This window comes from Nematolebias whitei, chromosome 9 (genome assembly GCF_014905685.2).
Source record: "Nematolebias whitei isolate Nwh7 chromosome 9, NemWhi1, whole genome shotgun sequence".
Taxonomy (NCBI): Eukaryota; Metazoa; Chordata; class Actinopteri; order Cyprinodontiformes; family Rivulidae; genus Nematolebias; species Nematolebias whitei.
In genome coordinates, this window is record NC_056506.1 from 20506210 (window position 1) to 20526841 (window position 20632).

A 20632-nucleotide genomic window follows, 5' to 3' on the forward strand; every position below is an offset into this window, starting at 1 on the left:
GTTATTTCACTCGTGACACCAGTGCAGAGAGATGCCATCTCAGGCCTGGCCTGAATGTGTTGGGTTCAACAGGCTTCATGTAAAAGCTAGAGAAAGTACACTGGCACAACTGAAACTGGAGAGCACAGAGCTAAGAACACGTTAAGAACCTTTGCAGTCTTTTATATCTGGTTAAGTAAAAAGAACATAAATTAAATTACAGAAAACTTAAGTGAAAATCCATAATTGGAAAAAAGACAATATGGAAATAAACTGAAGTCATGGAGCTATTCCAGTTAATAAATGTTATCAAATGTCTTAATAATAAACTTTTTACAATTACAATAAAACAAGTTGTACTTTAATGTATCAAGACCTGGTTGCCATTATTCAAAATCATTTTATAAATGTAACAAAGCAAGTTAAAGTGACAAAACTGTGGTTATGAAAGCTTGTTCTATGCGTTTCAATCACTACAGGAAGAACAAAGTTTTCACCACGTGCTTCTGCATGTGCAGCAGGTGAGAGTCATGGAGTGTAATTTCACATCCTTTGCAGTAAGCCACTACAAGTGAAGGCAACTGATTTCCTGTCAGCCGTGTCAGAAGCACACATTAGACCACGAGTTAAACAATGCAACATAAATGTAGCTATAAAAGCACTTACAAGCTATAGTGTTGGTGTGAGCACAGCTGCCTGAATGATTTAATCAGACCACAGCTGTAGTTAAAAGGAGGATGGCGAGAGATTATTGGTTCTTCTCATGCTCCTCATTTTTTGTCTGGCCTGTTAGCATGCCACAGGATCAAGTTAATCTGCAGCATGCTCAGAGCTGGCGTCTGCACTTCCCCTCTCTGCCGAGATGCATTTCATCCTCTTTAAAGTTGTCCATCTGAATCAACTTGCTTCAGCCATGGAAAAGCTGAGCCCTCCACTGCTTCATTTTCTTCACCACATCCTCTGTCGTTTTAGCTTAAACCTGAGCTTGTGTTTCTTTATTGGCAGTGAGCGGTCATATACGAACACAAACCATCAGTCTTTGGCACTGAAGACTAGTTGACGTTGCCAAAGAAACCGAGTGAACGGTCACTGCGAAGCTTTATATGTAAAATCTCAGGACGAGGCTTCTCTGTGCTCCACCTGCCACACGTGGGGAGGAGCTGAGCAGAAATGAGGCCACATCCAATCTGAACACTACGCACTGATTTTGGCCTAACTTTCTGCTCATGTTTCCAGTAATCTGGGACGTTTACATATTTTTTCCCCCCATAATAAAAGACAAAGTACTGGATGAAGAGGAAAACAATTTCCATGTTTATAACTTGCCTCAGGTAAGTAAACCTGCAGTTTTAGGTATTTTCATCTGATTCTGATGGACGATGCAGCTCCCATTTCATTTTCTTTCGGTCCCACTCACCCTAGCACAGATCCTTGAGTGAGTTTGCTTTTTTGGGGAGGGGTGGGGGCTGCCATCAGCCAGAACAAGATCTCCATCTGTCGCTGTAATCACTCATTTTGTATGGCATTATTGGATCAAAGTAAAAACTGTCACTGATTTGTGTATTATCAGACAACCGTGCAACACAAACAGAAGATTGGACAGAAACCGGTACTCGTTTTCACGTGCGTTATGAGCTCCGACTAGTTTTTTTTTTTTTACTGCAGCTGTCATAAACACAAATAGTAACCATTGTCTATTACCGTATTTTTCAGCGGATAAGTCACACTTTTTTGCAAAGTTTACATGCATGCAAATTATACACCTAAGCAACTTATTTAAGTTCCCCCCCCCCCTATATTTATAAACCAATATTTGGCTGAGCTATGACCGTTTTCATTCATTCTGACTGAAAATATTGAGCACTACCATTTTCAGCCACTAGATGGTACTAGAGTAGTATGACATGCCGTTGTGTCATGTAATAGGTAAAAGTGGCTATTAATGACGCTATCGGCTTGCCATAACCTGCCACCTTCATCCAGCTCTGGGATCATGCCTGGAGCAAACATCCAGTCGGCTTCATTTCACTGCGCCGCCCTGGTGAAATGCAGCTAATTTGACCATTGAGGTGCATTTATTAAGTAAAAGTTCAACTGAGACACACCTTTGCTATAATGTCGAGCAAACAAATAATTGTTTTTAAGTGTTAATCTTGTTATATATTCTTGTTAAAGTCCTCCCGTGCACGCTCCCGCCATTTGACAGCCAGTTGATTTTTGGCACAACACCGGGCCACATTTCCAGGTTGTCAGCGGTGACGCGTAACAAATGCGACACGTCAGCAGTGATGCATAATAGATGCGACTTATACGGCGACGCGACATATTTATGTTTTTTCCCACTTTATTAGGACATAATTGGACTGATGCAACTTATAGGGTGGTGTGACGTGTACGGCGGAAAATACAGTAAACCTTTAAAATCTTGGTAGTTAATATTGTACTCACATAAGTGCTAATGCCACAGTACCGATACCACTTTGTGGTAGCAGGACGTTCACCTTTCAGTTCAACAGTCAGGTAGATGGTAGAAGAGAAGCAATGTCAACCGTGTGCAGGCAGTTTAGTCATTTTTTTTATTTTTAGCGGTCTGTATTGATCCACACTCTTCTAGTTGGTGGCTGTAACACACCATAGAGGGTGAACAAAGATGCCTGGAGGGATTTTGAAGTGAACTATGGTGACAAAAATAAAGTGGATTGTAAATTCTGCTTAGCAAAGTTGTCGAGAAGAGGGACCAAATCTGGCACTTTGAAAACAATTTAACAAAGCACCCAAACAGCCAACAAAAAGCAGAGTTTAAAGAGCTTGGTAACAGCAGCAGGAACTGGCTACAATCTCACATTGAGCAGAAAAAAGTCCTGGGAATATATAAACCTGAGTGCAAGCTTCCTGACAACCTGACCGTCCACCAACAAGCACCTTTGTAAAGACACCGTGTCCTTCTTGAGGAGACAACACAAACAGCTCCTCTGATTTTCAAACATCGTTTCAAAGTATTTGTAAGAAGTGTAAAGGCATTTACTCCATTTATACTCTGAGAAAAAAAAGGTATCAGTGCGTTCCTAAACTAAACTATAACGCAAACGGCAATAAACCCAATTAGCTCATAAAACAACATGCTTTTTCCACCCACAGGGCTTTCACAATGAGCAAAAACACTAACCCCCTTTATTCAACCCAAAAAGTCTTTAATGAGGACAATTAAAAACACTTTGTTTAGCAACCAGCACATTTGTCACTACTTCTTGAAACCATACTATTTTCTGTTTACTAAATGCAGCCAGGATGTGTGATGATTCCAGTGAGCGCCAACCTCTTTGTGTCACAATCAATCATGCTTCGGCTTCATTTAGCTGGAACAGGAACGCTCGGACATGGCTGTTATTTTTTTAACGACACAATTTTGCAGTATAAGCCATCATAATGGCACCTTTTATTTTAGATGTTTTTTTTACTCTAGAACAAAGTATTTGAATAAGACAATGTGGAGATGTTATGACAGCCACGTCTGGTAAAGGCAGCGAAAGAGATATTTTATAAATTCCTTATAAATTCAGTGGATTGTCCAGCCAAAAAAAAAGACTGCCACAACAGCAGAGTTGGCTTTACAAGTCTCCACCAGGATACAAAGTTTTTTTTTGTTTTCCCCAAGGTGACAAACTGTGCACGCTTAACCTCATGCAACAGGGGTCAGTCAGAAATAACTCACAAAGGCTACACGCCCCCATACTGATAAGTAAACATTGCATTGCTACGAAGCAACCTAAACATGCGTTAGGCAGTCAAAATTAAACTTTTAAATACAAATGTCTCTACATCTTTTTAATGGTGGGATAAATATGAAACTGAAACAGGCAAATCAAACTAAAGCCAAGCAAGAGAAACAAATTGATTTTTGAATTAAGTTCTCAGATGACGTAGTTACCACCATGTGGTACAGGTGGTGCGTATGAAACTGTGTACGCAGGGTCCCAGCTACATCCAACAAAAGTATAAAATGTAAAAGAAAAACAGTAATAAGATCTAAGATATGAAAACATGAACTAAAAATACACTAAGCACTAGTAGTACAAAAACAGTACTCCAAACAGCAGCACGAACATGAGTCTGTGTGAGCAGATGGGTACGAATGAATGAAAATGTTTTAAAAAAAATGTAATCGTGAGTTTAAAAATGTAAAGATTAAAGTCCAAGACATACATGACAAAGCACTGCTCTATTTTCTGTGCCTGGTCAGAGTTGATGATGTGATTTTTGTATTTCTATGACGTGAGCGCAAAAGGTGCATACACAGAAGTTAGTTTGGACTGAGAGTGAAGTTGGGTCAGGGTGATCAGCACAAACAGCACTCTGATATCCATCATTGTTACAGTTATTCATCTACTCATGCAAATGCAAAACAAAACAACTATTGGCTGCAGCCGTCCTGAGTGCACATGTCTGTTTTACACCAATGTCGGGCATTTTCAAAAACCTCTACTTTGAACCCCAGATTCAAAAAGCTTAGGTTTCAGAGTAAACAGCCACTGTTGTTGCGTACACAAACAGCCGAAACGCTGCAGAAATGCTACGGTTTCAGTCATAAATGGTACAACGTAAACTGGGCCTTAAAAATGATGTTTTAAAAAAAAAAAACTTTCAACCCGATTGTTTAATTTTTATTACAAGCTTTTTTTAAATTGGGGAGTTGTGGCGCTGAGATTAGAGAAGGTTGACCTGTGATCAGAAGGTCGCCGGTTCAACTCCCGTACAAACATCATCAAAATGTGGGTGGGATAGGCACCCTCACCTGCCTCCACATTCATTTGCCCCACTCTGGGCCCTTGAGCAAGGCCCTTAACCCCCACCACCTGCTCCCCCGGGCACCCTAGCTAGCAGCTCTCTGCTCCACACAGAGGGCTGTGGTAGCTCAGTGGTCTGTGGTTGTGTCAGGAAGGACATCCAGCGTAAAAACAACTGTCAAGTCTTCGTGTGACTTAGTTCACTGTGGTGACCTCTGAAGAAGAGAGCAAATCTAAGAAAAACTAGTTTTTTGTAATTATCAAATAATAAAATCATGTAGTGTTTTAGACATTTTATATTGAGAAATCCTTTTACAATCAAGGTGATGTAACAAAATGTTACGCAACCAAGAAAAACAAATTACATATTTATTCAAGGTTACTCTTCCTGGGCAGTAAGCAACAGAAGAAAGGAAGATTTGAGTGTCGGGGTGGTGGGAAAAGGATTTTCCTTCAAGTTGCCGAGTGTTGTTACTGCAAGCAAACTATGTCCCAAAATAAAACTTGAGATTCTGTATCAAGACTTTGACCTTGAAGAGGCAGTAGTTTTCTCTCAAAGCACAAACAGAGGGAGTATGAAAATAGTTTAGCTCCGTCACAGCTAGTGCAAGAGAGCATTTGAAGCCCATAAACGCAATTAGCACTCCACAACTTTCACCTCACCATGAAAATCACACGTAATGCCCAAGCCATTTTAAAAGCCATAGTTGTAGCAGAGTTGACAAATGAACTGGCGCTTACCAGCCACGCTCAGAAATTCACACGGACTGTGCAGATGTGTAGCCAATCTGTATTTTTCACCGGGTAAGAACCGATGAGTTTTTACTGGATGAGTGGAAACACGTCAGTGGCGTCAGCTGCTGCCAACTTTGACTGACACACCTTTCCTTATTCATGCCCCAAACATTTGTCAAAGACAACATTAATTATAACGTCTGCTGTCAGAGGAATGCTGTGAACAGTTTCCAGACTATTACACTGTGAGAGATTCTATTACAGGTTTTTTCATCTTTTCAAGCCGAACGTAAGACTTCACCAAAAAGCTCAAAACGGCTAGGTTTACGCTGCGTTAGTTTGCGGTGAAGGAAGGAAGACGGCAGAAAGATTAGCCAACAGCAACTCATTGCAGCCGTGTCTGTGCTGTCGACAGTTTGGCAGCTAAACTGTCTGTAGCCTCCAGGCTTTACTACAGGCTCTGCCATGTCAACAGCACCATGTTTCCTCTGTGAGACAGACAGACAAACAGAGCCAAATGAAACCAACTACAACCACAGCTTACAAGTCGCAACCAAACTAGGCACCTGAAAAAGTGAGCGACCCCCCCCCCCCCCTTCCTCTGGACGACACGTGTGCACCCACCCACCTCCCATTACCACTAGGATCTAAGCTGCTATAATTTATACCTTTGTTCCCAAATGGAGGACAGCATGCGGGAGCTGGCTAGCTGTGTGTGTAATTACGCTCAAGTGAGGGGATGCAGGGCAGTGCGTTTGGGGCTGGGATTTGAGGCCCGGAAGGAAGGAAAGAGAAGAGGAGGTGGGGGAGATCAAGAGAGTGAAAAAAAGAAAGAAAGAAGCAGTGAAGCTAGAGAAAATCTGGTTATTTTACGCACGGCTGCTTTGTTAATGGACACAGAGTGTGGATTTGTGTGTGTGTGTTTGGGGGAGGGGGGCGGTCGGCGGGGGTGGGTCAGCAGGAAAGGGCTGTGTTTATCCAATCTGTTCCCTGCTTTTACCATGTGGTAGGAAAAACCACTGGCCGACTCTCAGTCTGATCCCAGAGGACACAGAGGCAGGGAGACGGACAGACACAGAGAGAAGTAGGCCACAGGGGGTGGCCAAGAAACCTGCTAGCAAAGTGTGTGTGTGTCGGTGTGCAAGTGTGTGTCGGTGTGCAAGTGTGTGTCGGTGCTGGGCTCACGGGGCTTAAGAACCCGTTATGTGGTTTCTGAAACTGACTTGTCTCTGGAAATCACTCCTTTAAGCAATTATATTAAAGTAAATGATGAACTGCCACTGAAAGAAAGAGAAAAAACGAGATGGTGCATGAATTTTAGATTCACCTCTTGAGATGATTTGTATGTTTTAACCAGTAAATAAACTTTCAGAGCTAGGCATGTCACGATAAATTTTGCGGGGCAATTAATTGTCTCAGAAAATATTGCGATAAATGATAATATTCTTTGTAATTATTGTCAAAATTAAGAAGAAATGTTAATTTGTTTTGAGTGTAGTACCCTTTTTGACCACTGGATGGCAGTATAAGACTGTTTGAACCGAAGGATGGATAGTGAGGGAGCGAGCAGAGTGTCTCTTTAATAAAAATGGGAGAGAGGCCCCTTGACGTGACATGGGCTGTCTCTCGTTCCCGTTTTTCGGTTCTCAGAATGACAGACGCTCGGTGTGGTTTGAGCTCTTTAGCATAGCATTTTTCACACAAAGCTTTTAATTTAAAAAAATCGGTAAACAAGTTCTCAGCTTCTTTTTGCAGAGAAAAACAACTTTGTACATGAAGGCACGGGTTTCAACCGTGAATTTTGAAACTTTGACAAGACGGAGGTTCTTCCTCCCTCCCCCCCCCCCCCCCGCCCGCGGCTTGTGTTTTTTTTTTTGCTTTTCTTCTCCCCTTTGCTGCTTTTAACAATCAAAAAACACAATTTTGGATCGTTGAAATGGATTTTAAAGAGGAAAGAGAAAGGGAGGGGTCAGTGAAGAACACCGGAGTTGAGCCTTTTGTCGTCCAGTGTCTTCAGTAGAAAGAGAGACACGAAGAAACAATAAAGCCGATAAATGAAAACAACAGATAATTTTCATTTATCATGCAATTAATTGATTTATTGTTTATCACGACAGGCATATTCAGAGCATGGTATCACTAAATAGTGAAACTTAACTTTAAATGTTTCCTAAGGCCCTGAGGAGGACAACAAACATCACATTTGGGTTCAGCACAGTGCCCAGTTACGTAGCTTGTCAGTACTATCGCAGAATTTACCATTTTAACGTATACCAGGCAGATTATTTTGCAACCCAAGGATCTCTAAAGTTTCCTCAAAAACATTTAATCTCAAATAAAAAAATTAAAGACAACTGTTTGGACAGAAAAAATAAAAATGATTTATAAAAACTGATCTATTTTGATTGCGATTCCCTGATTTAGTTAAATGTATTCATCAAATTAAAGATATAAAAAATGTGCACATTCTCAAAGCTGTTTTGAGAAGCTACTGGTCAGGTTATGAAAAACGTAATATTTTAACAAACTGGTTTAAATTCTGCGTCACCATGAGTTTGCATCTCCTCGTGCACGTGTACTTTGGTTTCTCTGGTTTCCTTCCACAGACCAAAAACATGCATGTTAGGTTAATTGGTAACTTCAAATTGTCACTAGGTGTGAAAGAGAGCATGAATGGCTGTCTGTCTTCTGGACTTCAGAGACCTGTTCCGGTGAACAGGTTCTCAACTCCAGCCTCTCTGTGACTCTACAAGGAAAAAGTGGATAGAAATGGATGGATGGTTAAATTTCTGACTGCTCCTTACAGGCAGTAAGATCACTTTTGTTTCATTTCTATAAAAACAAATCCTTTGAATGTAAAAGCTCAAAGACGGCCAAATGAATCGTTGACAGATCTGGGCAGCTCGGGCTCCTTGTAGTCACTTTCTATGTTTTGGCACTAATGATACTTTTATTAAATATATATATTTTCTTATGTGGACTGAGTGAAGCATACATTTCAGTTCAAATGATATCCTGACCCTCTGACATTGGATGGACATATGGCGCTTCGCCACGGTCCCAACTCTCATCGGTTCTGCACCACACGGCACCAGTTAAGGGTCTGCCCACTGTCTGTACCCACCCACACTCAGCCCGGTTTATGGGACCACCTTGTTTGTGGTTCCAAGCGAACTCCTCCGAGGTGATGATTTTGACGTAAGCAGACAGCAGCCGTTGACTGGCCAGCGGAGCTACGTCCCTGGATGACCTGCCCAGCAAAACTGCAGACTACACCTGAACCTAACTTTCCTCTCTGATCGTGTTGACTGTGACATTATTTACATGATCGCTCCTACAAGAACCCTGCAGATGTTGGATGCTGTTTATTACGGTGCGCTAAGATTCATAACTGGCTGTAACTATCATACCCACCATTGCACCCTGTATTCACTGGTTAACTGGTCATATTTCATGACTTTCTCACTGGTACATTTTCATCTTTAAATCACTTCCTGGTCTGTTGCCTTCACACATCTCCTCCTACATGTCAATACATCAATGCAGTTACAGCGTGCGCTCTCAGGACATTATTACTTGCAGTGTTCCCTCAGTACGGACTGAACTTGGCAAAGGGGCCTTCTCCTGCTCCGTTCCAGTTTCCTGGAATATCTTGCAAAAAGATCTGAGGTTGTTGACTTTGACCTCTAAGGGATTTTAAACAACTGTTAAATTCTTGGCAAAAACCAACGTAGACATGTCCCTGTTTTTAGTTTTCTACATCGCTTTATAATATAGCTGTTTTTTTGTTGTTGGTTTTTTTAAACATAATTTCTTCTATTTACTATTCACTTTATATGTTTTTTTCGATTGTCTATTATTGTCTGTGCCTCATCTGTTCTTTGTTTAAAACAGGTCTCTCTTGTAAATGAGTCCTCGAGGCTCAATGAGACGAACCTGTGGAAGTAAAGGTTGAATTGAATTGATGGACGACGCCACAACAAATGAGTGCATTTACAGTGGGAGATCGGAGATGATGGCGAACTTGGGGCGATTAGAAACCACGACGAGTTGAGATGCTTGAACACAATGACCTGTTGTGATACCGCCCATAGAAACAAGTCACAGTGACAAATCACCTACACCTTAGAAGAACTGATAAGACAAGAGCTGAGTGGAGTCACAGTTATCAATGGCAAAACAGCTACACATATCTGGCTGGTTGTAGATTAATTAGGGATGAACGCTATTATCGGCATGGTATTGGCCGATATTGGCGTTAAAGTTCAATATCGGACATTCCATTAAAATAACTCGCCGATATAAAAGGCTGTTTTTGCCTGCAGTGGCAGCACAATGCGATGACGTCACGTGCGCCTACCTGATGTCACGGTGGAGAGGAAAATTCAAAATGTCGGCGGTGTGGAAGTTTTATTTTTCATTGTTGAGGATGTTGGATTCCGAAGATTTATGGACTACGTTGAGCCTCGCTACATAGTCTCCAGTCAGAGATGTTTTTCTGACGTAACGTTACCCGAGTCACAAGCCGTCATTTCTGACATCATTGAGAAGCTAATAGCCGATAGCACGACTTGTTGGGTGAGTTTTACCACAGACATTTGGACGTCGTGTTAGCCCCGTCAGCATGATTAGTGATTAGTCTTACGGCACAATGAATAGACAAAAACTTTGAACTTAAAAAGTCTGTCCTTTATGCACAGGAGTGCAGAGGATCCCACACTGCAGCTAGGAACCTGGAACAACCTCCACAAGTGAGACAGCATCACATGTGACTAATGCTAATAAATAACATTTAACTTATATTAAATGAAAAGTGTTAAAGTGCTATGCATATCATATGGCTGTTACTGAATATATGTCACCAGCTCTTACAGCTGTTGCAAAATGTTTGTAGCAAATAAGTCTAAATAAGAGAGAGGGCTACGTTCTGACAAAGGAACGTATATAAAATATCGGTTATCAGCCGAATAAGTTTTAACATATCGGCCAAAAATCCCATATCGTGCATCCCTAAGATTAATGGCTGCACTACAACTTAGAGACATCTACCTACCTGCACTGGGTGGCTGATGAGTTTCCCTTTAAATAAAAATAAATTAATTTCTACAGATACTGTAGGTGAAATATATTGTATAGCTGCACTTAATTCATGTGAATATTCCCATGTTGGTGTCTGAATTATGATCAGAAACTGTGTGTGGCAGACCTAAATGTTGCAGGTAAGGGGAAAATTGCTGCTTAGGGATAAAACCGACTTCACAGTGTGGAAGCAAGTTGCAAGCTTGGGTGAAAACCCTGTGACTTTTGTTTTTCAAGGGTTCCAAGACGGACCTTTTCGATCTACAGGATTTATTACTAAAATGCCGTACAGATTTGTGATTAAATAAACAAACGCACAACGCCGGGAGCCGAGTATCACTCTTCGGAAAAAGTGAAAAGAAGCTTCAGAAACACTTCCGTGTAACAAACACTTCTTCGTCTGCATCTTAATCCTTACAGAAAACATGAATCAATAGGAGCTCCAACAAAATGACTGATAAAATAATAATAATAAATTAATCACAAAACTATACTGAAGCATTATTTTGTGGTGGCACAAAAGGGAGGGCTTACAAACACTGACTATAGACCCAGCTCTAAAACGCCCACTCCTGCCTTATCAATCAATGCCTCTGACATGCCCCATTAGACCAATGGGAGAGGCTGATCAGCAGTGTATCCATAGATTGGTCAGCTCACGCCCTCGCAACACCTGACTGCTGACAACCAATTAACTTCCAGAGTCCTTGATATAAAGATGTGGGGTAAGTTCTCCCCTGGGACACACACGCCCCTTTCAGTACGCTTTACAGGATCTACAGCGCTTAGACTGAACGCTTCGAGCTACAGCTACAACTGGGATGTCCATGAAGCTGCGAGCACCTCAGGAACAGAGACAACACTGGCCACTTTAAACGAGCATCACTAAATTCCTAAGACGTGGAAAAATGTAATTCTATAAAGTATGCTTGGATAAAGTCAGTTTATACTTTTAGCTTAATCTCCATCTTTGCAACTCCATGTCCACAAGCAAGGAGCACTTAACCTTTCATTGTTAGTTACGTGAACTACTTGGAAATGGTAACATAACGCACAACAGCAAAAAGGACACCACAACGATGCTTTTAAACTGCAGAGAGCACTAAAAAGAGACGAGAAAACGTGGCGCAGAGCCTGCCTTTTAGCAACGGGACTCAACACCAGCTGACAACACACAACTCCCACATATTTCCAAGTGGAGAGTCCTTTGGATTTAGCTTATTTGTTTCCCAGCGGCAGTACGGTTCAAGGGGAGTGGGGGAACGGAGAAGAAAAACAGGATGTGTTGCACACATCAGCAGCAGCAGAGGTCAAAAACAAATTAAAATGCACACACGCATATGGGTCAGAGATGTACTTGACAGGCCGTCTCCTCCAACACACAGAAAGCACATGCAGCCCACACACATATACTTGATATTTCTTTTATGCCAGCCTCTCTTCCAGGCACAGCACTTGGTCCAGAAGGCCCTCGCTGCAGGAGGAGAATGGGGGTGGGGGGGGGGGATGCAAACGCAAGAGGGGACAGAAGAGGAGACAGGTGAGAGAGAGCAAGAGACAGCGATGACACTCAGTTTTGAATGTCACCATGGTGCTAAAGATCCCTGCTAACCTTTTGGCTGGAAATGATATGACTGGAGGGACAGGAGAGGGGAGGAGTGGGGGAGGGAGGGAAAGATGACAAGCAGGCAAAGATGGAGAGGAAAGAGATGGAAAGGGTGACAATAAAGAGGAAGAAACAAAAGGAGGGAGGCTTGGGCAGAGAGCGGGTGGAGGTGGAGGGTTAGATGGCAAAGATGAAACAGATGGAGGCAAACAACGGCAACACTTCTCATCCCTCCTAAAAGGGCTGCCATTGACGACAGATGATGAGACACAAAATGGCCACCCTAACAAACACCAGCACTCTGGCTGAGACACTCAACACCAACCTTTCAACACTGAACTGTCCACTACGCCACACCACCTGGTGTTATCTGACCTACAGACGGTACAATCAGCTCAACATGAGCTACCCACTTGGGAAATGTTGTTTTTTCTCGCTGGTGAGAACGAGGGGATGATTTTGTGATTACATTTGAGATGAAACAGAGTAAGTTTAGCGTGGAAAGGCTTTATTAGGTACCAAAACCTGCAAACTACCTCATGACGATTGTTACAATGTTAGAAAACAGTTGTTCAATATTCTTGTTCTAGCGGTCGAACCATTTTTGGAGGTTCTGCAACGATCTTGAGCTGCTTTTTGAATAAATCATTGAAGGTGGCTTGCTCATAGAAAGCATTACCATTCTCCCAACAAACGTCCATCGTGCAGAATCCTCAGCAAATGGGAGGTTTTTGCAATTAATACAGGTGACTTTTACAAAATGAAGGTCAACATAAAGTATACGAACACGTGCAGACTCAAATCGCAACATCTTTAAATGTAAACCTTCCTGGGCCAAGGGAGAAACTTGATCTGAAATAATCTTCGTCATCATCCCTGCACCTCATAATCACTCTCGACAGCCGGAGAACAAATCACACACGGGCAACATGTATAATACATTCGGCCAACTCACTTTACTTCACGCTCAGAAGGTGTAACACCGTGCATTAAAGTTAAGCGCTGACCACACAAAACAACTGCTATACGTCTCCCTAATAAATCTGAGTACCGTATTTTTCGCTCCATAAGTCACGTTTTTTTTCATAATTTGCATGTCCTGCGACTTGTACGTCAAAGCGACTTATTTATGGATGTTTTTCCCCAATACTGTTTTCATTCATTCTGACTGAAATATTGAACACTACCACAAAGTTTGTTTTCTCAGTCATCCAGACCTGGATGACTGAGAAAACAAACTTTGTGTTTTTGAAACCATTAGTGAAAAGGCCAGACTTCAGGGGTATCTGAGGCAGGCTTGAAACACAAGAGTCAGGGTGGCTTCTGGGTAATACCAGATGGCTAGGCCTCAGACTGACGAAGCCTCTTGGATGAGGGGCGAAACGTTTCTTTTTAACAAAAAAAACGAAGTCCAGATGACATGATTCAACCTTTTTTATTGAACACTACCATTTTCAGCCACTAGATGGCACTCCAGTAACATGGTATGCCGCTGTGTCATGTAATAGGTAAAATGTGTGTCTTAATGACACAATCAGCTTGCCATAGCATGCCGCCTTCATCCAGCTCGCCTGGAGCAACTGTCAAGCTTCATTTTGCTGCGCCGCCCCGGCGAAATGCAGCTAATTTGACCATTAAAGTGCATTTATTAAGTAAAAGTTCAACTGAGACACATCTTTAATATAATTTCAAGAAAATAAATAATTGTTTTTAAGTGTTAAGCTTGCTAAATTCTTGTTAAAATCTTCCCGTGCACGCTCTCATGGCCACCATTTGGCAGCGAATCGATTATGGCACAACACCGGCCCACATTTTCAGGTTGTCAGCGGCGACGCGTAACAGATGTGACGTCTATGGAGAAACGACATATTTATGGATTTTTCCACTTTATTAAACATATTTGGACTGATGCGAATTATAGGGCGGTGCGACGTGTACGATGGAAAATACAGTAACTCAGCCTTAACACCTGCAAGACCCAAGACAGAGTGGGTGCTAATGCATCAAGTCTGACAGTAAAAACACTTCGACAGTAAGTACAATGATGTCAGTGTCAGAGATGCACCGATCTGATACAACATCGGTATCGCTCCCGATATCGAAAAAACTTCTGGATCGGGTATTTGGGACAATGTGACCGATCCATGACTGGGCAGATCTATTCACTCCAATTCTAGATCTACTCACTCTAATTCTAGATCTATTCACTCTAATTCTAGATCTATTCACACCAATTCTAGATCTACTCACTCTAATTCTAGATCTACTCACTCTAATTCTAGATCTACTCACTCTAATTCTAGATCTATTCACTCTAATTCTAGATCTACTCACTGTAATTCTAGATCTATTCACTCTAATTCTAGATCTACTCACTCTAATTCTAGATCTACTCACTGTAATTCTAGATCTATTCACTCTAATTCTAGATCTACTCACTGTAATTCTATGCTTTGTGCTCTGAGTGACGTCACGCGCTAGCGAACTCACCGCACAGATCGTTTTCAAAATGGAGCGAGCGAAAGGATTGGGCATCTGGAACTATTTCACACGACCTCAGCCAACACATTCGACAGCTACGTGCAATACGTGCAGTGCACAGCGACGGTTCTGGGGGGTGTCACTAAAACTTCCAGTTATAACACCACCAACTTAATCAAGCACCTCCAGAGATTTCACCCTAAAGAGCGCGCTGAGTTTAACAGTATTCAGCGCTGTTTTTCTGCATCAGATCGATATCGATCGGTATCGACAGACACTAAACCGCAGATATCGGTATCGGAAAAAGTGGATCGGTGCATCCCTAGTCAGTGTACTTGAATTTTGACAACGAAGCCTGTACATTCTTGAAAACAAACTCTTAGTTCTCCAGTATCAACACTTTTATTAATCCATGTATTCAACGTTTAGTATGAAAGATCAGGATGACTCTTTTTGTTAATTTACCTCAATCAGTGCTTTAGTTATACGGTAATCACATTTTCCACAAAAACAATATCAGTGCTGCATGCTAGTTCATCATCTCTGCATACCAACAAGGTTACACTTCTGATTTTTGTTTACTTTTACACAATATATAATTTTCCCTTGAATGTTTTGTGCCTTTTTGAGCCAATTTAGAAAAAGGAATTTGGTTAAAGTATCAAACACAGCAGTTCACGAGTTTTAGGACATTTAACACTGTCAACAGGGATTATTTTAAAAGTAAAAAGAGATCTGCTTCTTAAAAAAAAATAAGAAAGTGAGCCGGTGAGCTTGTGCAAAACTTTCTCTGTTCTTCCAAAACTCAAGACCACATCACACAATAGCGTAAGCAACAAAAACAGACCAGTGGAAACATTCAAATCAAAGCCAGTTACGTTGCGTATCAGTGCACGGGTGTTAGAGCAGAAATTTAATTGCATCTTCCTGTGAAATCTCAATTAACTACGGTACATTGGTGCTGCATTTAATAAGTGGTGAGTCAGTTTGCTGCAGGTGATGCATCCTCACCCTTCAATGCCATGTATGCAGGGATCACCCGCCTGTGGCGCAACACTAACACTATCCAAAGAAGGGAATTTCTACATGTAGACAAATACTCTGCTCTTACATTTTATATACGGAGATCAAACAATACACAAAACCAAAACGCATAAGCAGTTTTATTAAACATCCCCGCTCAACATTCAATTTTTGTTTTAGAGAATCTGCGTCCTCAGGCTTCAAGTGTTAAACGACACCTTCTGAATTACTCCTGAACTCACAGTTACAATTAATTTATGCAAAATATAAAAAAAACTAATCAAACTGAGGAGAATTAACTTTATTCAAACTTGCTTATTAGTCTTTAACAAGCCATGGCAGCGTTGTGGCTGGGAGTGTTTCAGAACCACAAGAGAAAATAAATAAAGAGACAAAATAGAGCCGAACATCTGTTTTATGGAGCGTGTGTGCGCGCGTGCGTGTGGTCGGGCCTCTTATCTGCAAATGACTAGCTGCCATCTTGGCTCACACACACGGTGGAGGGGCAGGAGCTCCTCGGAGAAAACAGAAAGAGACGGAAAAACGAACCAACACACGGAAAGTGTCCACATGGATAAAGTGAAATAAAGTTATTATTTTGCTGAGATTATGACTCTGTCAAAGTTATTATTATGCGACTTGGCCGACTACAGGATGGAGAAAGAAGGCAGGATAACGAACCAAGCACGCCATAAAATTAAAGTGCGCAGGACAAATAAAAGAAAAAGTTTTCGAGCCGTGGCAGGAAGGATGAAGCGGCAGGTGTAACAAGTGTAGCCGCGGCGATGAAGTTAGCTCACCGGACACGGCAATTACAAAAAGCCGCAACAAGAGGAAGAAAAAAAACTGGATATTTATCGACACTTTTGCTCTTTATCCTCAATTTTTTTTTTAAAGTGACGCGAAAGACGCGTAAAGTTGATCCCCTCGCCAAAGAAAGGCATGCCGGAGACCAGCGCCCTGGAGCTACCAGGTCCGTTCACAACCAGGACGAGGCTAACGAGGCTAGCTGAACTTCTGTCCTCGCGCCGGCCCAACCTCCGGCGGCTAGCACGGCTAATTAGCCTATCAGCGGCATTTCGCACGTCGATCCGGACCACAGAATGGCTCGCTTATCTCGGTTTTTCTTACTGTAAAGCACTTAGTTTTCTACCCCAACGCCGCACGCGCGGAGCCCACAGTCTCTTGCAACGATTCGAAACGTTTCACGGAGGAAAAGCGAAGTGCACGCGACGTTAGAAGCGGTTGTACGGGATGACCGCCTGGCCTCACAGCCCCCCCCTCGTCTCCGTCCCTTCAGTGAAACTACAACAAACCACACCGTCCACTTGAACCTCACAAAAACACGCAGGCACAGGGAGCCCCGTTAGGTTTTTAAAACTTTTGCGAAACGCGCGACCGTAGTGTAAAGCAAAGCGGGTTTGTCCTTCGAGTGTTGTCCGCTGGGAACCTCGGCTCGCTCGGCGGGCGGGTGACTCACCTCCGCTCCGAGCGCCTCGTGTCTCCTGGAAGCTTCAACACAATCGGCTAGCACGGCTAACACTTGCACTTTAAAACTGAACTAACTCGCCGCTCCGCATCACCAAGCCCTAAAGTCCTTCTGCGGGGGGAAAGACTCGGGAACAAGGACGCTCTCTTTGCCGTTTCGGGAACATTTCTTCCCACTTTTCAACTAAGTAATGGGACTGTTGGTTGCGCGTCTGTGTGAGCGATGCAGCGGGTGGCAAAGCTAAACTTGCTATTGTTAGCATGTCGGCAGCTCCACGGACCTTCAGTGACTTTATGTGTAAACGGGAACAGAAAACAGAATTTCAACCACCTCGGGAGTCCCGTACTTTACATTTACGGACAGTTAGCCCTGAAGGAAATGCCCCGTCGGGGTTCAAAAACGCAACTCGCACGCTACGAGTCCGATTGGCTTAAAAGTACCAAAAACTTGGTGCTCAAAGAAAGCACCAAGTAATTTCATTCAGAACCGGTGGACACGAACACACGGTCTCCTGCTCCTATTATTAAAAAGCACTACCTGAGAAAAGGCAGCTTACCCCAACAAGCTCGGTCACTTCTGGCTTTTTATCAAATCAACTCCTCGTCAGAAGGGTACACTGTCTCCGCTTGCTTGGGAAAAAAAAAAAAAATCCACCGCGATATAAATAAACAGAGGGGGCAAAAAGTTCAAGTTTCTTGTTTTTCGTGAAATATTTCTTCGATGTAGCTCTCACGCGCGACCTCGCCGACTAGTGCGCGTTGCTCTTCTCTCCTTTGTGTTAATTTCACTCAAATCGAGTTTAATCCGATCGATCCCTCGGCTGGCCGCGCTCCCGAGTCCTCCCCTCCAGACACTAGCTCACCTTCCTCGGCCAGGGGGGGCGCGCTCCCGAGGACCTCATACAGCGGCGTGCGCGGCCACTGACCCCGCCGTGCCCGCGCTTCCTGACTTCTAGCTCAGAGAGGATGAAAATAGACGCAAAAAGCCTCCTTTAACTAATGAAATCAGTCTGGTTGTTTATTTTATTTTAAACGTATCTACTAATGAAAATGCGCATTAAAGCGATGGCAGTCTAAAACCTGTTGGCTTTGGAACAAGGTGGAAAGTTACGTCTGATCTGGAGGAAATAAACTCATAAGCATTACCAATAATCTTTTTGCTTTGTAGGTTTTAATGTTGCCGTTAATGTTTAACTTTAATAATGACTGAATGGCATGTAAAGAGGTGTGATAGATGCAAAACACTACAGATGATTGAACAAGACCAAAAAGAAAGCTGCACCTTAAGCACAATCAGCACCACCGTAAAAAATAAGGCGGTGGGTTTTTATATTACATTTGAGTTATCTAAAAGGATGAAATAAAGATGACTATTGCAGGGATACGAGGGACTTGAAGTAACGTGGATATCCCTCGCATATAATTTGCTTATCATGACAATCTGGCCTTCACGTAGATGCTGTGCCTCTTTGTCTACTTTGTGACTTCCTTCTTTTTGCAAAGTACAACACATTTCATCAGAACTTCCTAACGTGGTTACATAATTTGTACATTACATTCAGATCAACTATAAATAGCAGTTCAAACATTAGTTCAACATAAAAAAGTCACATTTTCCTGCAGTGCCAGATGTTTTCAGTTGGTGAGAGGTCTGGATGGGAGATGGGCCAGTTCAGCACCTGGACTCCCACTACAAACCCACACTGTTGTGATGGAACCATTATGTGACTTGTTGTCTTGCTGAAATATGCAAGGCCTTCCCTGAAACAATATCATGTCTAGATGGTATATGTTGTTCTAAAACTTGTATGCACTTTTCTGCGTTGATGGTCCAGTACCAGATGTGTAAACTGCCCATGCCAGAAGCACTAATGCACCCCCATAGCAACAGAGAAGCAGGCTTTGGAAGGACGTGTGTGCTGGCAATCGACCGTCCTCTTTAGTATGACCGAGGTTGTGTCAATGGTTTCCAAAAAAAATCTTCAAATAGAATAAAATAGATATTTTGTAAACTGATTAACCTCTGCCAGAGTTGTAGATGATCTGGTCTATGATGTCACATACAAGGCAGCACGGTGGAGCAACCGGTAGAGCTGCTGCCTCTCAGTGAGCAGGTCCCTGGTTCAAACCCCGGTCCGGGGGCCTTTCTGGGTGGAGTTTGCATGTTCTTTCCGTGCATGCGTGGGTTTTCTCCGGGTACTCCGGTTTCCTCCCACAGACCAAAAACATGCATGTTAGACTGATTGATAACTCTAAATCGTCTCTAGGTGTGAGTGAGAGAATGGTTGTTTGTCTCTATGTGTCCCTGTGATGGACTGGAGACATGTCCAGGTGTCCCCCGCCTCTCACACAGGGACTGCTGGACATGGGCACCAGTGACCCCTGCGACCCACAAAGGAAGAGGTGGGCAAAAGATAATGGATGGCTGGCTGGATGGTAATCTTATACAGTATTACAAGATATTACACACTCAGGTAGTGTGTTGAAAATGACTCCCAGCTACTACCACTTCAAAACTTACCTTAATACTCGTCAAGCTGACTGAATCATGGCAGTTTTGTGTTTTCAACAGTGCCAGCTGAGTGTGGCGGCCATCTTGAATAGGAATGAATCCAAAAAATAATCAGTTGTAGACGTTTACACAATGATGATTTCCTGAAATTATTTCCAGACTGCTGCTGATCCTCCGCGTTATTTTATATTATTAGCGTTCATCTTGGATCTTTTAGCGTACTTTTTGATGTTCGTTTAGCCTATAACTTAGATCCTTACTGTTTCTTTTATATTTTTGCTATTTTTGGATGTAACTGGGTCCCCCCCACCCCAGTACATGATTTCATTCCACGTGATGCAAATGACAATAAACTCGATCTTGAAAGTTTCATGAAAATCCTGAGATTTATTTTTATTTACTTGATAGGGACAGACACAAGAAACACAGATCAAGACAATCTAATGCCTGCGTCACAGTGTATGTAGCCAAAGCTAATTTGCAACCTTGGACCTTTAACAATTAGTTAAAAGAAAAGTTAAGATCAACAGTAAAAACAAAATGATTAAAAATATATATATATATATAAAACAATGTATTTAAACCTACGGACAGGGTTGAGTTTAAATAGAGGCCAAATTTTAAACCGATATCTTTACTGTTAGCACTCAGAACATTGTATGCACTGAACAAGCAGCACATCAGATGTTAGGACACGGTTTGTAAAGTTCACTGAATCAGTCGTCCATGAGTTTACCGAGGTCAGCGGCTGACAGCCACCTTGAATCAAGATGGTTTATGACTTTCATTACAAAAACACCAAGTGCCAAAATATCATCCACATTTGACTTTTGGCGTTGTTCAATAATTTGTGGGATTTTTAGAACGTGCATCTTAGCCCACTGGTAAATAAGTTTTGATGACGTAATTGCTTAGCTTAGGCAAAACTTTCATCTTAGAATTGGT

The 20632-nt window shown here is 42.3% G+C and overlaps 2 protein-coding genes across 3 annotated transcripts in view; one reads left to right on the top strand and one right to left on the bottom strand.

Moving 5' to 3' along the window:
• Window positions 1–18060, bottom strand: part of chd7 (chromodomain helicase DNA binding protein 7) — a 134013-nt gene extending 115953 nt beyond the window's left edge. For both annotated transcript variants that reach the window (XM_037682118.1, XM_037682117.1), the window contains exon 1: window positions 17733–18060. The gene's annotated coding sequence lies outside the window, so the exon portion shown is untranslated. The remainder of the gene's footprint in view (window positions 1–17732) is intronic.
• Window positions 1–20632, top strand: part of ca8 (carbonic anhydrase VIII) — a 170745-nt gene that overhangs the window by 83627 nt on the left and 66486 nt on the right. The window lies entirely within an intron of this gene.